Raw genomic sequence first — 24,110 nt, 5'->3', positions numbered from 1 at the left:
AGAAGGAATCCATGTGGTCATTTCCCTTGCACAAGTGGGTGGGATCTCATCCCCTGCCATGGCATCACATTCAAAGGGTGTCTCATTCTCATCCTATTCCTTATCTCGTAGGGTTTAAAACTCAAAATAGAGATGGAGAAGTAGACACTCCAATGCATGGGTAATCATCGGGCTTATCTTTTACATCATGAAGCTATGAGCTTAAGGAGTCTTTCCTTTGCTTCTCCAAGTAAATTCTCCACACCACAGTAAGTAAAAAAACAATGGTAGCAATTTAACATGATGCCTTGGACACCATTGAGCAATTGGCATCATCTCCAACGTATTGCGAGCAATAAGACCTACCATGGGTTGAAGCAAAAGGCATTCTTGTGTGCATATAGACAATGCAGTTAAAACTGAATGTTGCCCAAGTAATAATGTCTAGCGAAGTTTGGGTTGCAAAAGTTAAAGGTGTTACAAACATGTTGTTTTGAGATGAGCAGTATGTTGGAGGAGGGAGAAGATGCTCTGCACACTCACACAGACACACATGCACACACAATCGAATTGAGCTCAAAGAACAAGAGAGAGACCAGAAGCAAAGTTGGAAAGTACTTGATGATAATCATAAGGAATGAATGGAGTAAAAGAGTACAAATAGCCCTAGCCCTAAGGTTGATATGGCAAACACACAAGAGTGTGTTCACATAGGGAAAAAACCCTTGCCACATCAGCCCTAGGGCTAGGGTTGATGTGGCTAACACATAAGAGTGTGTTCACACGGGGAAAAAACCCTTACCAGCACAAAGGTAAAAAGTGCTCGTGTGTAGGGTTGTTTATATCAGGGACTTCTAGGCTAACAAACCCCTTTGAAGTGAATGGTGTGAATGTGTACGGAGTGTAGCAGAAAGTGGATAAACCCATCTGCCACATTGGCCTGTGTAGGAATATTATTCAAGGCATTCTCTCCTACATGGAGCCTCTCCTGACATACTGAAATGTACTTTATTGTGTTGTATCCACGCCTACAAAACTCAAAATCTGTGTGACTGCATATCCATTTTGAATGTTAGTAGACAACTGTCTAATACATAGAGTTGCCAATAGGCGGTGGAGCCAACACATACCCGAATAGTTGTGAATGCTATTGTACTCAAATTCACAACCTGAAGTTGCTACTATCACAAATAGGTACCACTGTGACACCTGTGCCAAATCATCATGCCCAATGACTATGAGGTGGACAAGCATAAAGAAGACTAAATGCTTCACTTCTTGCCAATGCCAATTATAAGGGTAATGTTGAAATCTGCTCAACTGACATTGCTGCTTACTGAACACAAGACAAGAATGTCATAGAGAAGAAGGCGCCCGACAGCGCGCTAAAGTAAGGGGAAGCATCAAAAGCTAATATAGCAGGAAGCCCCCCTCAATTGTTGGTATGAACTAGATACCCAAATAGTGCAAAAGGCTAATGTGTGAAACATCAAATGCATGATGTAACATCACTAGCAAATTAACTATTGAATTTGTTCTGAAAAATGAACACATGGCTGAAACCCAATTATCAACTCCTAAAGCAACAAAAGGAGAAAAGGAATCCTGAGGTAATGTGGAAGCAACAAGGGCTGTATCTGCCAAATGAGATGCATGTCCAGAGGCAGCGTGTGTCTGATTGCTATCAGTAGGAAATCACAATGGTTTCATACTCTTCATGGTTTCAAGTAATGCATGACACATGGCAGTAGAGAAATATGAAAGATTGAGGCTATTGAATCTGACTAACTGTGAGTTGACTTTTAGCAAAAGTAGTAGAGGACAATTTAGAGCCAAAACAGGCTCAGTTGAGTCAACAATAAACAAAGAATGCGAGCACTATGAACAACAGCAATGTATAAGCTATCAAGGTCCAATAAATACATCTAAAAAATATATTGTGTCAATGGACAAGCCGATAAGGTGGAATCAGCAAAAATGGAAATTGGTTGATTTAAAAAACCCAACCAAAAATGTTGATATAACAAGCAATCAATTGGAGGCAATAGGGCATACATCTAGCCACACCATGAGAGTATAAAGCAACCTCTCAATATGGCAAAACAAAGAAGATGTGTAATCCCACACAGATTGAGATGTAGGAACCTTGAATTATGCATAGTGACAAGGCAACCAAGCGGAAGGCAATGTAATAGTCTAACTCCATTAGTATCCATGTCAATGAGCTACAAAGGTGAGGCAACTCAAACAAGGAGTTGGTTCAGCACAAGTAATACATCTCAGCAAGTAAAACATCATTGCATACATGTATGTCTCCAAGACATATCACAACTATTGAGGGGTTCAACAAATGCATGTGAACACATTCATCACCATCAGCAATACATATCTTGTGTCCCCCCTCAAATGCAATTACTATAAAGCATAATCAGCTGAGGAATGAGCATCACTAGGATTAATGTCAGGCATAGCACCAACTAACAATCCTGATTCAAAGTACGGATCATTACCAAGATCAATGTCAGGCATAGTAGCATTATGCAAATTTTACATGAGATGAACCTACAGTAACTGACAATCCTGCATATGACATGTATTTTTCCCTTCAATCGGTCCACAATGTCATAAGCTTGTGTGGGAGAGCTACCAATAGATGGCAAATCCTAAACCATAAACTAATGCTACCGCATAAGGAGTTAAGGTGACCAAAATGACTGTGCTAGAACTTAGTATCACGTATAACCTATGATGTGGAAGCAATCTCATTGCATAACCATGAGGATCACTACTCCTGTCAGACATGTCAAGCTTATAAAGGCCATTGAATAATGTACCATAAAGTAGAAGCGCATCAAAATTAGGTCTATCGTAAATGGAGCATCAATAATCAAAAAATGGGATTTTAAGGTTAGCTTTTATAAGTGCAAGGACAGAAATTATATTCTCGCAGATGCCAGGTACACACAAAGTATCAGCAAGAGTACATGTGTCCTCACAACATGATGTCAATTCCACCTTTTCAATGCGTGTAATGACATAGGATGCATTATCAGCACACAAAACTGCACCACTTAACCAAGAATCTCTTAAGGTGGCAAACAACTTCTTATAAGAAGTAATGTGCTTTGTAGCATCCAATTGAACATAATCAGCATGTGATAATGATATATAAGAAGTAGATAAAGCACTACATCTAGCTGTTAAGGTGTCACAAATCTTTTTGGACATTTTACACAAGCAAAGAAATGGACAAACTGAAATATATATGACACAAGCAGTAGATTCAAGTGGCTTAGAGTACCTCAAATGTCTACTCAATGCATGTACAAACTTACCAAATCAGCAAGTCAAAAGCTACACAAAATATGCAGGCCAAAATCTAACGCAAAATTGTTGAAAGCTGACGTGGAATTAGTAAGTCGGAAGCTGGCTGGAATCAACAGGTGAGCAAGTTAGAAGCTGATGTGGAATCATGTGAGCAAGTCAAAAGCTGATGTGGAATCAACAGGTTAAGAGGTCAAAAGCTAATGTGGTGGTAGTAGGATGGAGGCTAATGTGGAATTAGCAATAATTTTGAAGTTAAAGGTAGAATCATCGAGTTAAAATTAGCTGACAATGGACATGGAACTAACTAACAAACAGACGCTGTTCGCAGCTGTCAGACCGGATTTGAATTGGCTGATAGATGGACATTGAATTGGCTGATTGAATTAGCTGATGATGAAAGCTGAAAGCAAAACACCAAATGCAAAGGCAAAAGTCTAAAATCTAAATGCCGAATACAGAGAGTCAAAGCTAAAAGGCATTGCTGATGAGTAAAATGGCCAATAGAGTAAACTTGGCCAAATGTTGTAAGGTAACTGCGTTGAAGGCTGACAACTAAAGCAAAAGCCACAGTCAAATGCCAAATAAAGAATGCTGAAGTGGAAGGCTGAACTGAGTAAACCCTGCCAAATGCTGAATGCAGACAGCTAAAGACTAAAAACTGAGATGTTGAAAGTGGAGGCCGTAATCAAATGCTGAACACTTATGGGGTTGAAAGTTAAACATCAAATTCCAAGTGCTAAATGCTCAAGACGAATGGATGAAATGTGGAAGGCCTCAAGCCAAATGGCTGAATGCAAAAGCTGAAGAGCCGAACGTTGAATGCCATAAGCCAAGTGCCGAATGCTCAAAGTTGAAACCGAAATGGCTAAATAGCTAAATGCTAAAGTCGAATGCTTTAATGTGGATGCCTGAAGCTGAATGGTTGAACGAGGAAAGGCAAACGTTAAAGGGTTGATCGAGCAAAGCGAACTAAAACAGCTAATGGACAAGAAAGTTCGATCCCAAAAGCTGAAAGCCGAAGGTTCAATTTGCTAACAGAGAAAAACCGACAGAAGCAGTTAAATGGTTGATCAATGATCAAGTACAATTTAAGCTGAAAAGCTGAATGCTGAATGCTGAATGCTGAATATGCAAGTGCTGAATGAGGAAAGCCAAAGGCTAAACTATTGACTAGGCCAAGTTGAATTGCTGATCAAGTAGAATTTATAGACACATAAGTCTAATGTCAAAAACTAAAAGCCAGTACTCAGACATCAGAAACAGCAAAACTCGACAGATATCGAAATCCAATGCCGAAATGTTCTACAAGCTTGAGCTGAGTGTAGTGGAGGTGTAGTGCTAGTGTGTGGGGTTGCCCAGAATATACAGCAACAGAAAAAAAGTTGACCAATGTATAGAGGAGGAAGAAACCCTAGATCTATGAAAAGTGAGAAGTGCAAGAGCTTACCCATGAGCTATGTGGCAGCAATGTACAGCAATAAAACTGAAGAAGGTCACCAATGTACACCTAGTTCACTACTTCAGAGACTGATGGAGCAAGGAGTTTTAGGCTATGCAGCCAAGCTCTGGAAAAGTGCAACAGGAGCCAACGCCAACAAAAGGAAAAGCATCAAGGCCAGGAAGTCCATTCGAGAGAGTAGACATGAATGCCAGTGGTGGGCAGATGCCAATAGTCAAATGCAAACGCAGTCTTAGAAGACAAGACTCTGACAACACTACTCTGATACCAATGTCGGATGAGGAAAATGATGCTCTACACACTCACACACACACGCACAGTCAAATCCAGCTCGAAGATAGAGAGAGAGAGAGAGAGAGAGAGAGAGAGAGAGAGAGAGAGAGAGAGAGAGAGAGAGAGAGAGAGAGAGAGAGAGAGAGAGAGACCAGAAGCAAAGCTAGAAAGTACTTGAATGATAATGATAAAAAATGAATGGAGTAAAAGATTACAAATATCCCTAGCCCTAAGGCTCATGTGGCTAACACACAAGAGTGTGTTCACACGAGGAAAAAACCCTTGCCAACACAAGGTAAAAAGTTCCCTTGTGTGGGGTTGTTCACACTAGCGGCTTCTAAGCTAACATAGTGGAGAACAAGATGCACTTCTTAGTGGGCTATTAAATATAGCCTTGGCTATGATGTGGTTTATAGAACAACCTTTAAGGTTGCTTTGAGTCTTGGAAATGTATAACTTGAGAGAGTGAAGTGCAGGACCAAAAAAAATGGGACAAGGGCCAAAGCCGTTGGATCCTTTACTATCCGTAGGCCCAATATTGCAAAATGCTTTAACATGGCTTCATTGTTATTTTAAGCATCATGTAGAATTATTCTCATAATAGGAAATTTTAATTTATTTGACAATTTTATAAGATCAAAGGTATTCTCATTGTATACAGATGGCGTGACAACTAAAGAAAAGTAGTGCAATATAAAAGCTACTCTTATTTTACCAAGCTATGGGAAACCTTCTTTGCCAATGTGACTATCCCATGAAAAGTTTGAATGGGTGTGTGCATTATGTGTGCAAAGCTAAAAACTAGAAGAAAGGTTGCAAAAGTGATCCAAATGAGCTAAGGATAGTTAAGGATGATTTGAGAATTCATAGGGAAGAGCAAGAAAATGAAAGAAGTAAGGCAACATAGCACTAGGGGAAGTGTTTTACATCTCCAAAAAAGTATCTTAGTCTAGTTATTAATGGAATGGATCAAAAAAAACTTTCTTGCCTCACTTTGTTAGACTACCTTAGGACATTACAGAAGATACGCTTGAGCAAATGTATTTGGTTAGTTGCCTTGTATACAATGGTCAAGTTCATCCCCCCAAGGTTTTTTTCATGTATCCAAATATCCATATTGATCCAAATCTAACCATGGCAATCATTCATTACATGATATCTAATTGGAAAGCAACATTACCAAGCATATTATATTTACAGCTAGATAACACTGTGAGAGAGAATAATAATCAAATGGTTCTTTGATAACACTATGAAAGAGAATAAGAATCAAATAGTTCTTGGATACCTAAGAATTTTAGTTTCCTTAGGGGTGTTTATTAGGAAAGTTAAAGTAATTTTCTACTTATGGGTCATACTCATGGACCATATTGATCAGATATTCATCACGTTTTCAAAAAACTATATATCGCCACAATGCTTTTATTTTTCTGACCATGATGACACTTTATAAAGAAAAGCTTACACACACCAAAGCCAATTATAGAGCATTTAAAAGAGATAGTAGGTTTCAAGTTTTTATTAATGGGCCAAGGATGGAAAAAAGGAGAAGCTTGGAGCAGTTGAATGATCTAAGTTATCCACATGCCTTTTTTATTAAGCCTTCAAAAGAAAGTTGACAAATTTTAGTGTATGGAAATATTTTCTACTGATGCAGAGTGGCTTTCTTCAGGTGGCCTTAAAGTGCTCAAATTTTTTCCAAACATGGGCATGCACGCTTCAAAAATGGAATCCTTGGAAATATTGAAGGAAGTAAAGAAGACAAGCAAGGTAGGTCATGCTATACACTTTCCAAGGTGCAAATGTGCATTGTAGAGAGAAGATCGCTAATAATCGACATGGCAAAGCAGTATGTAGGACTTTCAAAGGTGCACTATAGAGAGAAGATCGCTAATCGACAAGGCAAAGCAGTATTATGCAAGGGAGTAAGGTGTATAATGGTGGGACAAGTTCTTTAAACAACAAGAAGAAATAGTTAAGAGGAATATCAATAACTCATGAAAACTAGCTAGTTCTTTTCGGTGGCAAACTATTGCTTAAAAAACCACAGTTTGTAGCACCAATTCCAGCAAAGATTGACAAACCTCTTCATATGCGAAATTAAGAGAGATGTACATATAGGTTCCAGACAATTAAAAGAAAATGTTTCTTGTTCCTCTATTTCTCTTCTTTCCTTACCTACGTATAAGAGACAATCCATCCCCCCTCTCCTTCCTCTATTTCTCTTCTCTCCTTACATATGAATAAGCAATGACCCACCACCCCCTCTCCTTCCTCCCCAAAATTAAGCACCTATAGTAATATGGAAATTGCCTACACCTTGTCATCTCCACTAATGATATCTTTTATTATCTGAATACTCATATCTTGATAATTTTGCATGCCGTACAAAGGTAGATATTATGATAGTTCTTTGCTCAAACTTTTTCGGCCTATCTCTATATGTTAATGTTTATTTTTCCTCTCTCTCTCTCTCTCTCTCTCTCTCTCTCTCTCTCTCTCTCTCTCTCTCTCTCTCTCTCTCTCTCTCTCTCGGGGTGCATTATTATCATAACTTCCATTAAGATGAATAAAACACTGGAATAAGAGCAACATAAAAAGCTAAGCTAGTTGTATAGAAAATCCTTCTCTTGCGTGGTAGATATTTTTAGACTATGGGTAGCCTAAAGTGGAGCACAGTTTTAGCACTTTTGCTTTGTGGAAACATGTACAACATAATTTTCCAAAATAATTTTGTATCATTATTAAAGAGATTTTGTATCACTCATGATTAAATAATTTTGTATCACTCATGATTAAATGATTAAGAAATATTGTTCAATTTAAATAATTATATTCCTCACACCTATGCTTAGTAGGGATACGTGAGTTCACCTTTAGCTTAATATAACTATAAAATAAGACTATTGATTGGAAACTTAGCATTTATAAGATGTTGTGGGGTATTTAGAGTTTTCTCACCCTAGTGTTTCTTATCATTTTGAACTTTCTCACCCTAGTGTTTCCTATCATTTAGAGCTTTCTCACCCTAGTGTTTCCTATCATTTATTTTTGGGCTTGGGGGTTTGAAATATGTTTAATGAAATAGTGTGGCATGTGGAGATAAAATCATATGAGTAGGTGGCAAAATAAGCTTCTCATATAACAATTAGAGAAGGCAAAGTTGTTCACCCAAGGATATGTTAGATAGCATGTGAGTTCAACAACCACTAAGTTACAAAATTGTTTTTAAAAAGTGAAGCATGTGTAAGTTTGGTAAAAAAAAGGAGTAATTCAACAAAAGAATTCATTGTTTCCATCGAGTTACAAAAAAGATAGCATGTTAGTTCAACAAAAGAATTCATTGTTTTCATTGAGTTAAAAAAAAGTGAAGCATGTATAAATTTGGTAAAAGGGGAAGTAATTTTATTTACGTCAAGTTTACCAAAGGGGTCTATATGGAGAGTGAAATTTTACAAATAGGGTCTTCTTAAAATACATCTTGAGCACACATGATTTATAGGGTATTAATGTAGTGAATTCCCCAAGATTGATCGGAGCCTAAATTATAAATAGGGTCTTTTCAAACATCTTGAGCACACGTGATCTATAGGGTACTCATGTAGTAAATTCCCCAAAATTTGTAGGAGCCTAACCACATTCTTAAGGGACCGGCTTGAATTCTATTTATCTTTGGATGAGGAATCTCTCCCTCGAATGTCTTGCACATCCCATGCACTAGCCTAAGAACATTCTTATGGGACTAGATTTAGATTTGTTTACCCTTAGATTAGGAATCCCTCACTCGAATGTCTTGTCCATCCCATGGCCTAGGTTTGTCTATGATTACCCTCATACCCTTTATACATGTTAAGTTGACCTTTAAGAGACCCTTCTACCCACGATAATAAGTTTTCCATAGAAATAGTATTTAATATGTCTTGTCCATCCCATGGACTAGGTTTGTTTATGATTACCCTCATACCCTTTATACATGTTAAGTTGACCTTTAAGAGACCCTACTCTAAATTGACATATTTGTGGGTAGACTAGACAATCATGAACCTTATATAAAAACAAATTGTGTCTTCTCCATTTCACCATAGACAAACCCAAGGGTGAACCATACATGTATTCTAACTGCTATATAAATGTATATTTTTTTGAAGAACTTTTTTTGAATCTTTTATCCAAGGTGATTGAGACAAGTGTCCTGAAAATCTATCCAAAGGTTGTGATCCTCCCACCTTTTTAGGTTGCTTCCCCCATACCTCTCTCCTTTTGTGTTAGGCTCATTTCCTATATATATATATATCACTCCCTTTTGGGCAATCAATAGAACCATCTATCCCTCACATGGTTGATTATGCTTTTAAACACACTTTTCTCAAGTGACTCATCACCCCTAGCTTCTCTATCCTCCCCCTTATCCTACACACACACACACACACACACACACACACACATATACATATATGTATGTATATATGTATGTATCCATTGAAAAGCCATATTTTAGTGACCTTTTATTCCCCTAAATGTTTTTGATAGCCTTTCTTTTCTAAACTTACCCAAAGAAAAAAGCATTACTTGAGACATTGACTTAGTTTTATTGAAAAAAAGTCCCTTCATGGACCTTAAGGATGGTTTTTTCCAATGCGTATCTAAAAATAAAGGCCTTGATTTGTTTAGAATAAATGGTTACAAAAGTTGAAGAAATCAAAGGTTTATTATAAACTTCAAGCTAAAGTTAATAATGATTATCTAAAAAAGACAAGCATCGTTTACAAGTATGCCTTTGCTTCTTTTAAAATACTATAAAAAGAGAAAAGGAGGTAAAGAAACTAGGTTGTAGTTCACCTAACCTAGTTGATATATAATATATATATATATATATATATATATATATATATATATAGTCACATACACGGGGAGAGGAGGGTGGATGCCCATTTTCAATGAAATGTCTTTTGATATCTAGAATATATATATATATATATATATTATATTATATTATATCCTTTAATCGTTCAACACTAGTGAATTGTGAGGAACATATAAAGGATATGTTTAATTTTTGCTGAGACAAAGTTTAGATTATACACGTTATTTTCTCAAAAGGATTTAAAAAAGTAGTAACTACCCTTTATTTTATTGGTTAAAAAGTAAAAGAATTATACATGAGGAAGTAAAGCATCATCACGAGAATGAAAAGGATTATATTGTTTCTATGATATGATGTGGCACGCACTCACATCATTACTGCAAGAAGGGGATTTTGAAGTACTTTTTCACCATATCACCTTTCTAATCTTTTACTTTTTCAAAGGTTCATCCTTACTAATTAAATAAAATAACTAATCATTCTTGATATACAATTTGAGGGCCCCATTGATAGGTGTCTTTTTTGTTTATTGTGTCTTATTGAAGACACTACGCCCACTTGCAAGTCTTGTATGATGCTAGGGTTTATGTTTCAATGTGTGATATCACACATGTGTGCATTAGAATTTCAAGTATTGGTAACTCATCTTTTAGTAAAGGGGGAAAAGAAACTACATCTCTAATAGAATTATCTTTATATTCAAAGAGTTGTTGAATTTATAAATCGATAACAGAGAAAAAGTATGTTTACTATAGAAGTATTTCAAGTCATAGAAGTTGCATGATGGGAACTCCAGACACTCCACACAAATACCTCAAATCTTTAATGCTGAGCTAAAATATTTAATTTAATACCAATACATTCACTTCACAACAATATACATTTTGAAATATTCTCTCAACTAGATTATGATTTTTCTTTTTCCTTTTTGCTTGTTAACCCTAATAATTTATTATGAATGGATTATATATTGGATGGTGTAATTACATGTAGCCACCATCTTAGTGTGTATTCTTCATTTAATTCTCTTACTACTAAAATACCAACATGTGCACCATGTCATAGGTTTTTGTCAAACTACTAAGAATGTAACACACAACTATGTGTTTGAACCTTAAATTACTTGGTAAGTTAAAAGAATGCCTTTTCTTCAAAAAGTGTGCTTTCAAGAAAATGTCAGCAAAATAAAAAATAAAGGATTACTGCTGTGAGGCAAAATTTCTTTCATGATCTTGAACCTAGAAAAAAAAAGCATGGGAGTCAATCACTGTTACATGTTCTTTAATTTCTTACCTTTACTATGTTAAATATCTGGAACTTTTGCCTATTGCAATCTATTGTGGATAGATTCATAACTTGTTGACATAGAGACTTCAAGAACTATAGAAATATTTACTCTACAAGAGGAAGTTCTTGTTCTACAGTTTCTATCAAAATACATGTTTTTTTTATATTCAATAGAATATATGGAGGATCTCTAAAGTTTCTAGTGAATATATGTTTTTACATGTACTATAAAATTACATCGTGTCTTTTACATGTACTATAAAACCACATTATGTCTTTTACATGTATTATAAAACCACATTATGTGTGTAGTTACATTATGTCTTTTACATGTACTATAAAACAACATTATGTGTGTAGTTTCATTTTGATAAAGCATTTTGATGAACTACAAAAGATCTATACAATCTCTGATTTTTTTCTTTAGGGTATTTCTTTATTAGAGATTAGACATAACACAACTATTGGTTTCATCAATTAGGATTCAAAACCCCCATCCCAATAGAGGACTAAAAACATTATCAACTAAAATTCATGCCCATGGATGATTCATATATCTCTTATATGTGAGTTATCCCTACATTATGATGTATCCAGCTTCATTTCAACATAGTTGCATATCAAAGAGAAACTTTCAAAAGATTCTCATTTGTTGATACATTGTTAAGATATTATATTGGTTTCTTATGGTGCTATAATCATAACACATGCACTTATTTATATCGTGGTGGAAAGTGTACTGGAATGCTTATGATTAGTAATGGACTTTGACCTTGGTGTAGAGACTACGCACTTAAGAATTCCCTAATGAAAGAAAGAGCACTACATAGTGAAATTGGCTTTACTAATCTATCATTTTGTTGACTTTACACCTCCCACCTAAATGGTAATCATATACTACTAGACTTGATCTTTTCATGTGTGATTTTCTTGATAGTGTGACACACTTGCTTGGATTAATCTATCATTGTGTTTACTTTGCACCTGCTACCTACATATAACAATGCTACTTAACTTGATCTTTTCATGTGTACTTTTGATGATAGTGACACACATGTTTATCTTGCATTGGATTTCCATCTACTTTACATGTGTTTATATTTCATCTCATCTATGTCTATAGTTATATACATTAAGCATCATTGGTATTTTCTGTTCTTGTTACATTACTAGACCATATCCACTCTAACGGATTTTGGTATCAAATACGATAAACTAGATTTGTGTTCTAAGGTGGATCCAACATCATATAGATATTTTGTTGATATTTGATTTACCTTACTACTAGAAATCTCAATATATAATGTGTATAATAAGTATTGTAACTTAAGTTTACGGACCAATACATGGAACACCATTTGAAAATAGCTAAACAAACATCTTAGTATATCTAAAAAACTTTAATTTACAATATTTAATGCTTTATGCTTAAATTTGGGATGATCTCTTAGAGTAGTAAGAAGTAAATAAAAGTACATGTGTCAAATGGTAAGGTAAAATATAGAGGTGACATGAATGAAGCATATGAATCTATTGAGTTTCAAAGAATCTCAAATATTTTGATGGGACAAATAATGAAACTTGAATCAAGAATCAAATAAGCTAATAAATATGTAGTTTTGCACAAATATTCAACATCAATTTATTCATGAAATAAATGAGGGTAATGAAAATAGAGCTAATGTATTTTCCAATTAATAAACAAATAACATATATCCTTTAAAAATCGTTTTCATTATAGGGCATTAAAGGTCCCCGAAAGGGCCTCTTAAGAAAATCATCATATTTTTCTTCTGATGGTAAGAAACTCCAACGCGTGGATGTAGACCTAGACCATAGGCTAGAATTCTCATTTAATATGCATAAATCAATATTCGGGATGAAAAATGCATTAATGATACAATCTCAAATCCCATTCCTTACTATCAAATGATGAACCTATAGAATTAATGAGACAACTTAATATAGAACCATGTGTAAACACTTTTCATTTAGAAAGGAATTTCACATTTGAACTAAAAATGAAATAGCCCAAGTTTCTAAAAGGACCTCTTTAGAAAAAAATTAGAAAATTTTTATCATGCATAGGTACTCCCCTCCTTATTGTAGATGCATAGTGTAGAGAAGAATAAAGTGAGACTTCTGGGAGATAGGTAGAGGTAATAATGGATTTATCTTTGTTGTTTCCATAGTCAAGATTAATCATAAGTAGGAAACTATATGGCCTCCCGCCACTAGAAGCTCCACTAGAAGCTCTACCTATCCCACTTTCATTTATAGTCTGATTTGCTAACTCTCCTAATGGATATGGCATTCATGCTTTTCCATCCACCCTTTCCCAACAAGAAGTAAGTTATCGTTCATCATTCATGCATTCATGGTATATAACTTGTCTTCCACATGGTTAATGTAGAATGTAAATCTGACATTACGCTTAATAATCTAAACAAGCTCTAATCAAACAATTTTGCATATGCTTGAGTTTCCATAAATGGTAAATTTCCAATTTCAATCCAACCTAAAGAAAAAAAATTAAGATTATGCGAGAGGATGGTGCCAAAGTACAAGGAGATCACTCACAAGAAGGCAAAGACAATATGCAAGAATAAGAAGATCACTCAAGGCTAACGGTTCCGATATGCCTACACCCCAAAAAAATTACCTATGCAAGACTAAGGAGATCACTCAACATCGGGTTTCTGATATGCCCACACCCTAGAAAACTACCTATTCTTAGTTTCTCAAAGACATAATGCAAAACCTTGATAACCTACATATGTTCAATATGATAGCTTACCTTAGCCTATGCCTAATAAGTAAAGTTTGGTATTTCGGCGTAGAGTAGCAAATGAAATTTCTCTTGTGGGTGTGCTAGCCCATCATTTTCATCCTCTCCTTACACTGAGGAGACTCTTTGGATATGGGAGTGAAGGTGGAGATCTCTTTGCCTAGATGGAGCCAAGAAGTTAATGTGGTTCTCTCTCACAAGAGGTGGGTAGAGAAGAAGCTCATGTTGACGAGAGGGAGAAGCCTAAACTCAATCATATTCATGCAAGTAGCAACCACCAAGCTATGCAAGAAACTAAAAAAAGACATTTCCCTCTTCCACAAGCATGTAGATTTATTTAAGCAGGATAAGCTGATCCTTGTTTTTTTGACCTCTTAGATGTGCTCAAAAATTTGTATATGCATTGGAACATCTCTTAATGGAGCTGAACCTTGTACAAAACATGACATATCGTAGGATAAGGGTGTCAGTCCAGCCCGAAGATGTCAGCTATGGATGGAGCTGTGGATGGAGGACGGTCCTAAACGCCTACCTTTTAATAAATAAATTTTTGATATTCCTGATGTAAGTGATGTTTGTAACGTAGACTTGCATAATCTAACGCAGCTATAATATCCCTAACAAACCTTTTCTCTGTGTATAGGAAATCTATGATCTGTGAGGTCCTCTCCATCAAAGTTCTGACATCCACGATGTCAAGAGAGAGATGTCGCTCACCATCTTCCATATTCATGAACAAAGACAAAAATTCCCCTCTACAAGCTCCTTAGTATCTCCAGGTTGATTGACTCCAACTCTTTTGTTTCTTTGATGTACTGTTCGGGAGATTCTTTGGGTTCGATTTTACTTGTTGATCCTTGTCTTTTCTTGCCTTCTTCTTGTTGCCATATATATAGGTAGTGATGTGTGTGAACACACTTAGGACCGTCGGGGCACTTTTTCCCTCCTTAGGAGGTTTTTTCCCCTGGCTTGTATATACGCCCATCATTCTAGGACCAAATTATCTTTGTACATTGACACAATCTAATACACCGTGTGTTGTGTGCATTCTTGCTTCTTCTTCTCCAAGCTTTGTGTACTTTCCTTCTCCGACTCACGTTCTCCGATTGAGGTGAGCTTTCACGAGCACTTGCAGGTCCCTGTACTCTGCAGATAAGCCGCTTGAGGTGAGCTTTCACGCGTGTTCTCAAAAATCGCATCTAAGGTCGTTTCGGGCTCCGTTTTTGCATTTCAAGTTCTATACAGGTGTTTTCATCATTTTGTGTAGAAATTTCGACAGTGCAATTTTTTGCAAAAACAGGCATACGTATTCTATTATTGTGGACCGTGCTACATAGCACGAGTTGTTTTCTGTTCAGTCTTTGCTTCATTACAGGTAGCTTTTGCATCAGTTTTAGTCAGTGGCCATGGCTGATAAAATAACAATGATGTATTTCGCATGTTGTCTACTGATGATGACAAACTGGATGGAGAACAACAACTACCCACTTTGGGCATACATGATGCAGCATGTTTTGGTTGCAAAAGGAGTGTGCAATATTGTGCAGGGTATGGATGTACGTCTATGTTCTATGGATGTAGGATTTGTTGAGGATGTTGCAGGTTCTAGCAGCTCTACTGTTGCTGCTGTTTTACCCACTACTGAACAAGCTCGTTGTTGGGATGGTAAAGACGCGCAGGCTCATGCCTTGATTGAACTTTTTGTCAAACGTAACATCACTCCACATATTCGTTGAGCTAAAACAGCAAAACAGGCTTGGGATATTCAAGCTGGTTTTTGTATGCATATCGTAAAACGAGGCAAAAATCTCTTACCTGTGTAAAGAGCTAGAATCGAAGATTATGCAGGAAGATGATGACATGAATGTCTTTCTTGCTGAGATTAAAGATCTCAAGGAACAGTTGATTTCTGCAGGTGAGATTATTCCTGATCATTCTCTTGTGTAGACTGTTCTTGATGCTTTACCCGAGTCATATCAGACTTTAAAATACACGTGGGAATTCAAATGTAAGTCCTAATGAGGCAAATATTCAGCCCATGGAGATTTCAAACGACATCATAGATCAGCCTATTTCTGATGCAAATTTACAGGATGTAATTTATGAGGATAGGGCTGAAAATGAGCAGGCTAGAGGTATGCCTAAATGGCTGGTGTGCACACCTTGCGTGATAGTAAAATTGATGCACCTATGTCTAGTCGTACTCGTTCAGGTTTTTAGCATGCCTCTTATGCATCAGATTGTTATGCTTTGACTGTGTCTAGTATGTGTGAAGAGGAAGAACCTCTTTCATTTAATGAGGCACAAAAATTAGAAAATTGGTTGGCTGCAATGCAAAGTGAATATGATGCTATAATGAAGAATGGTACATGGTCTTTGTGTGATTTGCCTATTGGTAAAAAGGTCATTGGATGTAAGTGGGTTTTTAAGTTGAAACGAAAGCCACATGGCAGTGTTGACCGCTATAAGGCTAGACTTGTTGCAAAGGGCTCAAGAAAAGGGCATTGATTTTGATGAGACCTTTGCTCCCACTTATCGTATGACTACCATTCGTAGCATTTGTGCATTGGTAGCTCATAATGGTTGGAATGTACATCAGTTGGACATAAAGACTGCGTTCTTGAATGGAGATTTGCATGAGGAGGTGTATGTATCACAGCCTCCTGGTTTTGCTCAAATAGGGTAGGAAAACAAAGTGTGCAGGTTGAAAAAGGCTTTGTATGGTTTAAAGCAAGCTCCACGAGCTTGGTATGAAAAGATACATGCATATTTGACTGCACATGGTTTTCAGAATAGTCCAATAGAAAGCACTTTGTATGTTAAACGTGTGGATGATGTACATCTAATCATTGCTCTCTATGTCGATGACATGCTGCTCATAGGACCAAATGAGAGTCATATTGCTGATTTTAAGGCTGATTTGAATGTCTCTTTTGAGATGTCAGATTTAGGGCATTTGCATCATTAATTGGAGATACAATTTAAGCAGTGTGATGGAGGTATTGCTTTGTGTCGTCAGACAAAGTATATTGAGACATTGTTGCAGAGATTTGGCCTTGAAGACTGTAAGCCTATTGCTACTCCAATGGAGACAGGTTTGAAGTTGAGTCTTCATGATGCTAGAGATCACTTTGATGTCACACTCTATCAGATAGCCCTGTTGGTTGCCTCATTTATGTATGCATTACGAGGCCGGACATTCAGTTTGTAGTCTCACAGGTGAGCAGGTTTATGCATAGCCCAGGGTCTCAGCATTGGAAGGCAGTTAAACGCATCTTTCGCTACTACTTGAGTGGCACCATACATCTTGGGTTGTTTTATCCCAAGGGGGGATCGTTGCCGCCAGATTTACATGCTTTTTCGGACTCAGATTGGGCTGGTTGCTATGACACAAGAGTGTCCACAAGTGGTTTTTGTTTCATGCTCGGTAGCTCATGCATATCTTGGTTGAGCAAGAAGCAACCTAATGTGGCCACTTCTAGTTGTGAAGTTGAGTACAGGGCAGCTTTCACAGCTACGATTGAGTGTTGGATTTGACTGTCTCTGTCTCTGTCTCTCTCTCAGGTGCACCATTACAAATAGAATAAAAAAAGAGTCATTTTTAATATTCACTAACCCCACATGTCAATTGTCAACATCACACGTGTCCGTTATTACTACACACGTGGGCTCGTTTAAAGTTATTACTACACATGTGGGCTCGTTTAAAGTTATTCAATCCTCACGCCACTATTAACGGTTCTCGTATTTGAGAGAGAGAGAGAGAGAGAGAGAGAGAGAGAGAGAGAGAGAGAGAGAGAGAGAGAGAGAGCATCCCGATTTTTCAGGAATCCATACAGAGAGAGATTCCAGCGACGAGGACGACAGATAGAAAGAGAGTCTAGCATCCACACCCATGTAACCAGAAAGTAAATGGCAACAGGTAAGTTTGCTTGCTCCTCTCTCTCTCTCTCACACACACACACACACACACACACACACACACACAGATACGTAGACACACAGACATGCATGCATAGAGACGGACAATCTTTCACTCACACACACACACACACACACACACACACACACACACACAGACATGCAAGAATAGACATACACAATCTATTTCTGTCTCTGTCTCTCTCTCTCTCTCTCGAATCGTATAAAACACAGACACACACATACAGTACACTCACAAAGAGAGAGAGAGAGAGAGAGAGAGAGAGAGAGAGAGAGAGAGAGAGAGAGAGAGAGAGAAGTTTGTGCAATTGCGCGCGATATGGCTCTTGTAAGGGTAATGGAGGTGCTTTATCGTGCCAAATTGCACACACATACAAACACATACATATACACTTATATCACATCCACACACACACACACACACACACACACACACAACCATATACAACACAGACACACACACACACATAACAACAATAACAAGAGAGAGAGAGAGAGAGAGAGAGAGAGAGAGAGAGAGAGAGAGAGAGAGAGAGAGAGAGAGAGAGAGAGAGAGAGAGAGAGAGGGAGTAACACAAAGAGAGAGAGAGAAATAGAGAGATTTAGAGATAGTCAGAGAGAGATAGATAAAGATTTAGGGAGTTAGTTAGAGAGAGAAAGAGTGAGAGATAGAGATAAAGTGTTAGAGAAAGAAATTTAGAAAGAGTTAGAGAAAGAGTGTGTGCAATTTGTGCATTTTGGCGCGATATGGCTCCTATAAGGGTAATGGAGGTGCTTTATTACACCAAATTGCACACACATACACCCATATACATATACACTTATATCACACACACACACACACACACACACACACACACAACAATAACAACACACAAACACACACATACAGTACACCCAGAGAGAGAGAGAGAGAGAGAGAGAGAGAGAGAGAGAGAGAGAGAGAGAGAGATTTGTACTGTTTGTTTGGCGCGATATAGCCCTTGTAGGGGTAATGGATTTGCTTTATTGCACCAAATTACACAAATACAATAAGGGGTTACTCCCCTTTTCTAATTCATGCCAGTGGCTTACTTCTTAGAAAAAAGAAAGCTTAAGCGGGGACTCACTGCTCTGGATCCTGAGTTTAGTGCTGCGGGTAGGAGCGACATGCGAATGAAGTCTACAAAGCTATTGAGATGATGAGCACAAAGAAAAGATCTATTGACTTCACCCACTGACGACCCTGCAGAAGTTATGGCAAGGATAGATTTGCCACAGCTTGTGAGACAGGACAGACAGAAGATCAAGGGTTTCCAACTGTGGAGCCAGAAGAATCAAGTTACCCCGTTTACTTCGTAAAAGATCATAGTGATGAAGAACCCCATTCAAAAGACCAGGATGCGGAGGCAGATGAACAGGAGAAAGCAGGTGTTCTTAGTCTAGTGTCCCTTTCTAAGCAACCTGCTTGCCAGAGTCTCTCTGTTGAGAGGGATTTCGATTTCTCAACGGAGGCTAAGGAAGAGATGCCGAAGAGGAAGAAGCAGAAGAAGAAGGAGCAACGTCTAAGGCACTGACATGAAGGAAAAGAAGGAAGAATTTTTTGAGAGCAATGATCTAGCTCTAATTGATGAGAAACTCTTCGATTTTGTCTGTAACGCGGGACCTACTGAAGACTTTCACATTATTGCAGAGATGTTTAATAAGCCTTTGCAAGTGGAGTCCATTTTACATCAACATGCAGAGTACCTATCGAAACACAGGGACGATTTCGAAAAATTAGTATCCAAAGGAAGGTTGCTGCTAAACAATCAGGCTTATGTGCACTTGTTGGATTGTGCACTAAGCAGGAAGGCAAACAATTTTCTATACAAGAAGTAGTACTAGGAACTACCATCTTCCTAAGCCTTCTTGGTGTACCTTGCACTTAAGTTGTTGCAGGTTGTTATATGAGCCATTTGGATTCCTCTGCTACTTGTAGTGCCTCTATAAAGACCTTCCTAAAATGGGTGAAGAACTACTGTATGAAGGTACTATCCAAGATGAAATTCCCCCAGAAGATAGGTTACCCTCTGAGGAGGCAGAACTTGAGGAAGATATTGAGTTACAGGAGGAAGAGGATTCGAAGTCGATGGGCATTGTTGCTCTGAAGACATCAACAATACAGAGACCAATCTCTTCAAAGTGGAGTAGTGTGGTATAGTATTGCCAGTGCTGCCAGAATTTGTTATTGATAACAAACGTTATGTACTATTGGCTGACATTCAGAATATTTTCAGCTTGAGGGAAGATTTTGCTTTATCTACTATTGCCAATTTTCAGGAAGAGGGTAGTGGTTTTGAAAATGATGCAGATGACTTAGCATTGGAGAAAAATTATAAAAGTAAAGAGTGTCTCAGTATTTGTTTGGGCAAAGCACAAAAAATCAAAGAGGATGGATTTGTGCCAGATAATAAAACCTTCATGGAGCTACAGGCCAAATATGGCTTTGATAAGTTGAATGGCTCCACAAAGGAGTTTATGAACAAAGTAGGAGAAGATACTAAAAGTTCTATTAACCTTTGGCAAGACTAACTGTTCGTGACAAATGAGACTCAGGTTCTCTCTCTCTCTCTCTCTCTCTCTCTCTCTCTCTCTCTCTTTGTGTGTGTGTGTGTTGTGTGTGTGTGTGTGTGTGAATTTGATATGTAGACTTATGTTTCCTTAATTATTTTGTTTTGCAGAAGAGTACATTTGAAGTTAAAGACAAATTCTTGCAGCGACATAAAAGGGAGTATTGTGGCCAACAAGACGCAGCTCTCTCTCACTATCTAAGCAGATGATTATAGTCTACCACAATGCCATGAGCCAGGAAGGGAAAGTTACAAATTTTGTATTCAAGACATTGTCCTTATTCCTAGGTGCAATGATTATTCCTAAGAGTTATGAGATTATTTTGATAGAGAAGTCTACTGCCTTAAAAATTTTTGGATACTACCCAGGTTATGCTGGCAACTCAAGGGACTACTTTCATACATATGCTGTAGTAGCATTGTCTCTAGGCATAGAGAACCCAGAGGAACTAGAAGAGTATGGCAAACACCGTTTGCTAAGGTAGTATAAACGAAAGCTAGATTCACTAGAATTGCCAAAGTCATTAGAATGGAAAGATACATTGTAAAGGACTTATGTGTTACATCTATTTGTCCAATGATGACTAATAAAAATCTTTTGTTCTCTCCATTTGTTTTGTGCTTCTATGGCATCTGAGTTGTTAAATGCTTCAGAACGCTTCAATCTCTTCCTTTCCATATGTCTGAGTGTCTGCATCAGTTTGGATGACCTCAAGGTTTCTTTTTTATGTAGTTGTTACAATATCCTTCTATAGAACCATTGGAACACTTCTTGTAGGCTGTTTGCCTTACTTTTTCCACCATGTTGTGTGTGCCTGAAATATGCACTTCGAGCCTATAGTGTGATTTCTCGAGTCTTTGTGTGTTCCAAATGCTAGGATCTCCATACTTGTTGATTAAGTAAGGCATGTGGTTGTAGAGAATATGCTGCATAGGAAAACATACAATGCAAGTTAGTATTGAGGGCTAGGAAACAAGAGTAAGCTAGAAACATACCATGTAGTGTGTAATGTTGGTGTCACTCCAAGCAGCTCTGAATGCTTTTTTGAATGCTTGTAAGTTATCTTGAAAGCTCTTTTTGTCTTGCTGGGAATAGTGAGTCCTGACCTCGCTAAAATCCAAGTAGTCGTGGATTGGTCAGATCCCAAAATAGTGAAAGAAGTTAGAGGATTCCTAGGATCAACCGGATGGTATAGAATCTTTATGCCCAGGTATGCTCAAATAGCATCCCCTTTGACTAACCTTCTCAAGAAGAGCACCCTATTTCATTGGACCGCTATGTGTCAAAGTGCTTTTGATAAACTGAAGATAGCTTTAGTAACCAACTGTGTCTTTAAATTCTGAGATTTTTCTAAACCCTTTGAGGTAGTTACAGATGCAAGTGGTTTTGCCCTAGGAGGTGCTCTTATGCAGGAAGGTCATGCAATAGCCTATGAATCCAGAAAGCTCAGAACGCATGAGAGAAATTATGTTGTCCATGACTTGGAGTTACTCTCAGTAGTTTATGCTCTGAAGTTATGGGAAGTTATGGAGACATTATCTCTTGGGACAGAGATTCACCTTGAGACAGATCATCAAAGTCTGGAAGTGGATCTTCACCCAAAGGGATCTCAACATGCGTTAAAGAAGGTGGATGCAGACCCTGTAGGAATTTGACTTTGAGATAAAGTACCGACTAGGGAAAGAAAATGTGGTAGCCGATGCGCTCAGTAGAAAAGCCTCCTTGCTTGCAATAACATTGGTGTCAAATCCATTGATCAATGAAGCAAGAGAGAAGATCATGCAGGACATATTCTTTGCCCCTATTGCTACCCTACTGATGCAGGAAAGCAAGACTCCTCAGGAAATGAGTCAAGTTATTAGGTACAAAATGGACTAAGGATGCATGTATTACAATAATCGACCATGTATTCCTAATGATGAGGAAACAAAGGGAAAAATTCTGAGGGAAGCCCATGCTAGCCCGATAGCTGGACATCCAGGGTTCATAAAGACCTACATGTCTGTAAAGAAAAGCTCCTTCTAGCTAGGACTCAAAAGGGATGTACTCAATCATGTATGTCAGTGCTTAACATGTCAAATAGTCAAGGCAGACTGGGTTAAGATGCCAGGAAAAGTGCATCCCTTAGACATTCCACAAATGAAGTGGGAATGTATCAGTATGGATTTTGTTACTGGATTACCATCAATGCAATCAAGCTACAACTCCATTTTTGTGGTAGTTGACAGACTAACCAAGGTTACCCATCTAATTCCAGTAAAAGAAACCTACTCTGTAGTGGATGTTGCCAGAGTCTTCCTCAAGGAGATTTTTAGGCTGCATGGCTTACCTAGAAGAATAGTGAGTGACAGAGATTCTAAGTTCACATCAAGGTTCTGGACTGCATTCTTCGAAGCAGTAGGAACTTCCTTGGATCTTAAGACTTGGATCTTAAGACAACTTATCATCCAGAGATAGATGGTCAAACTGAAAGAGTAAACCAAGTAATTGTAGATATTCTTCGGTCATGCTGTCAGGGAACCCAAAAAGTGGCTAAGCTACTTACATCTAGTGGAGTTTGCTTATAATGCCTATTATCACCGAAGTATCGAGATGAGCCCATTCAAAGCTCTATACTACGGACAAGATTGCCTCGCACCATTAACTTGGCCCGACCCATTGATCAGGGTCAAGATGTCCAGACAGATGCTTGACGATATGGAGCAGCAAATGCAGGCAATCCGCAAAGATATCAAGGCTACCTAGGATAGACAAAAGAAGTATGCTAACAAGAAGAGATCAGAGAGAGTGTTTGAAGAAGCAGATATGGTCTTCATTCGTGTACGACCCAAGAGAAGTTCTTTATCTCTAAGGAAGTACAAAAGGCTGTCTCCGAGATACTGTGGGCCGTACGCCATTACTTAGAACAGAGTATCAATTGAAAGCTCTTTTTGTCTTGTTGGGAGTAGTTGACTTTCTCACACATTTGGAACAGAGTATCAATTGAATGCCAAACATCTTCTTTGACATTCCTTAAAACACCTTCATGATCTTTGATTGCATTATGAAGCTTTTTCCACTGTTGGTATTCGATTTGACTTGTGTAGGTTGTTGTATATTGCTTTCCTAACTTTGTAGGTTTGTGTTGCTGATTATTCATTGGCTTGGAAAGAAATATTCTTGCCTTAACACCTCCAATGGAGGGCTTCATTGGAATTTCCTTTTCATTTGATGACTTTTTAGTGTCCTTCAGAATCTGGACATTACCTCCATGTAGTCCAATTTCTGATAGCACCTTCTCCAATGCACTGATGGCTTCTTTCCTCTCTGCTACATTCTTGATCTTCCAAGCAAAGCCAATATGGATATATACCAGTTTCTCTATGATACGACACAAAGTATGAAGCATCCATATATGCACATTGGAAAGAGGAATCTCAAACACTGGTTTAAAGTTCTCATTCAAAATTTGTTTGTTCGATGGTTGTCTCCACCACTTAGAGTCCATCACCCTTGCGGAGTCTTCAAATCACCCGCAAGATGCCATTGGACTTGAAATTCCCCTCTTTTTTCTACATGGAGCATCCTATTTGCATTCATCTGTACTTTGATGAGATTAG

Source organism: Cibotium barometz, chromosome 20, assembly GCF_041138505.1.
Source record: "Cibotium barometz isolate CiBa-2024 chromosome 20, ASM4113850v1, whole genome shotgun sequence".
Lineage (NCBI taxonomy): Eukaryota > Viridiplantae > Streptophyta > Polypodiopsida > Cyatheales > Cibotiaceae > Cibotium > Cibotium barometz.
Note: the sequence above shows the minus strand (reverse complement) of the source record.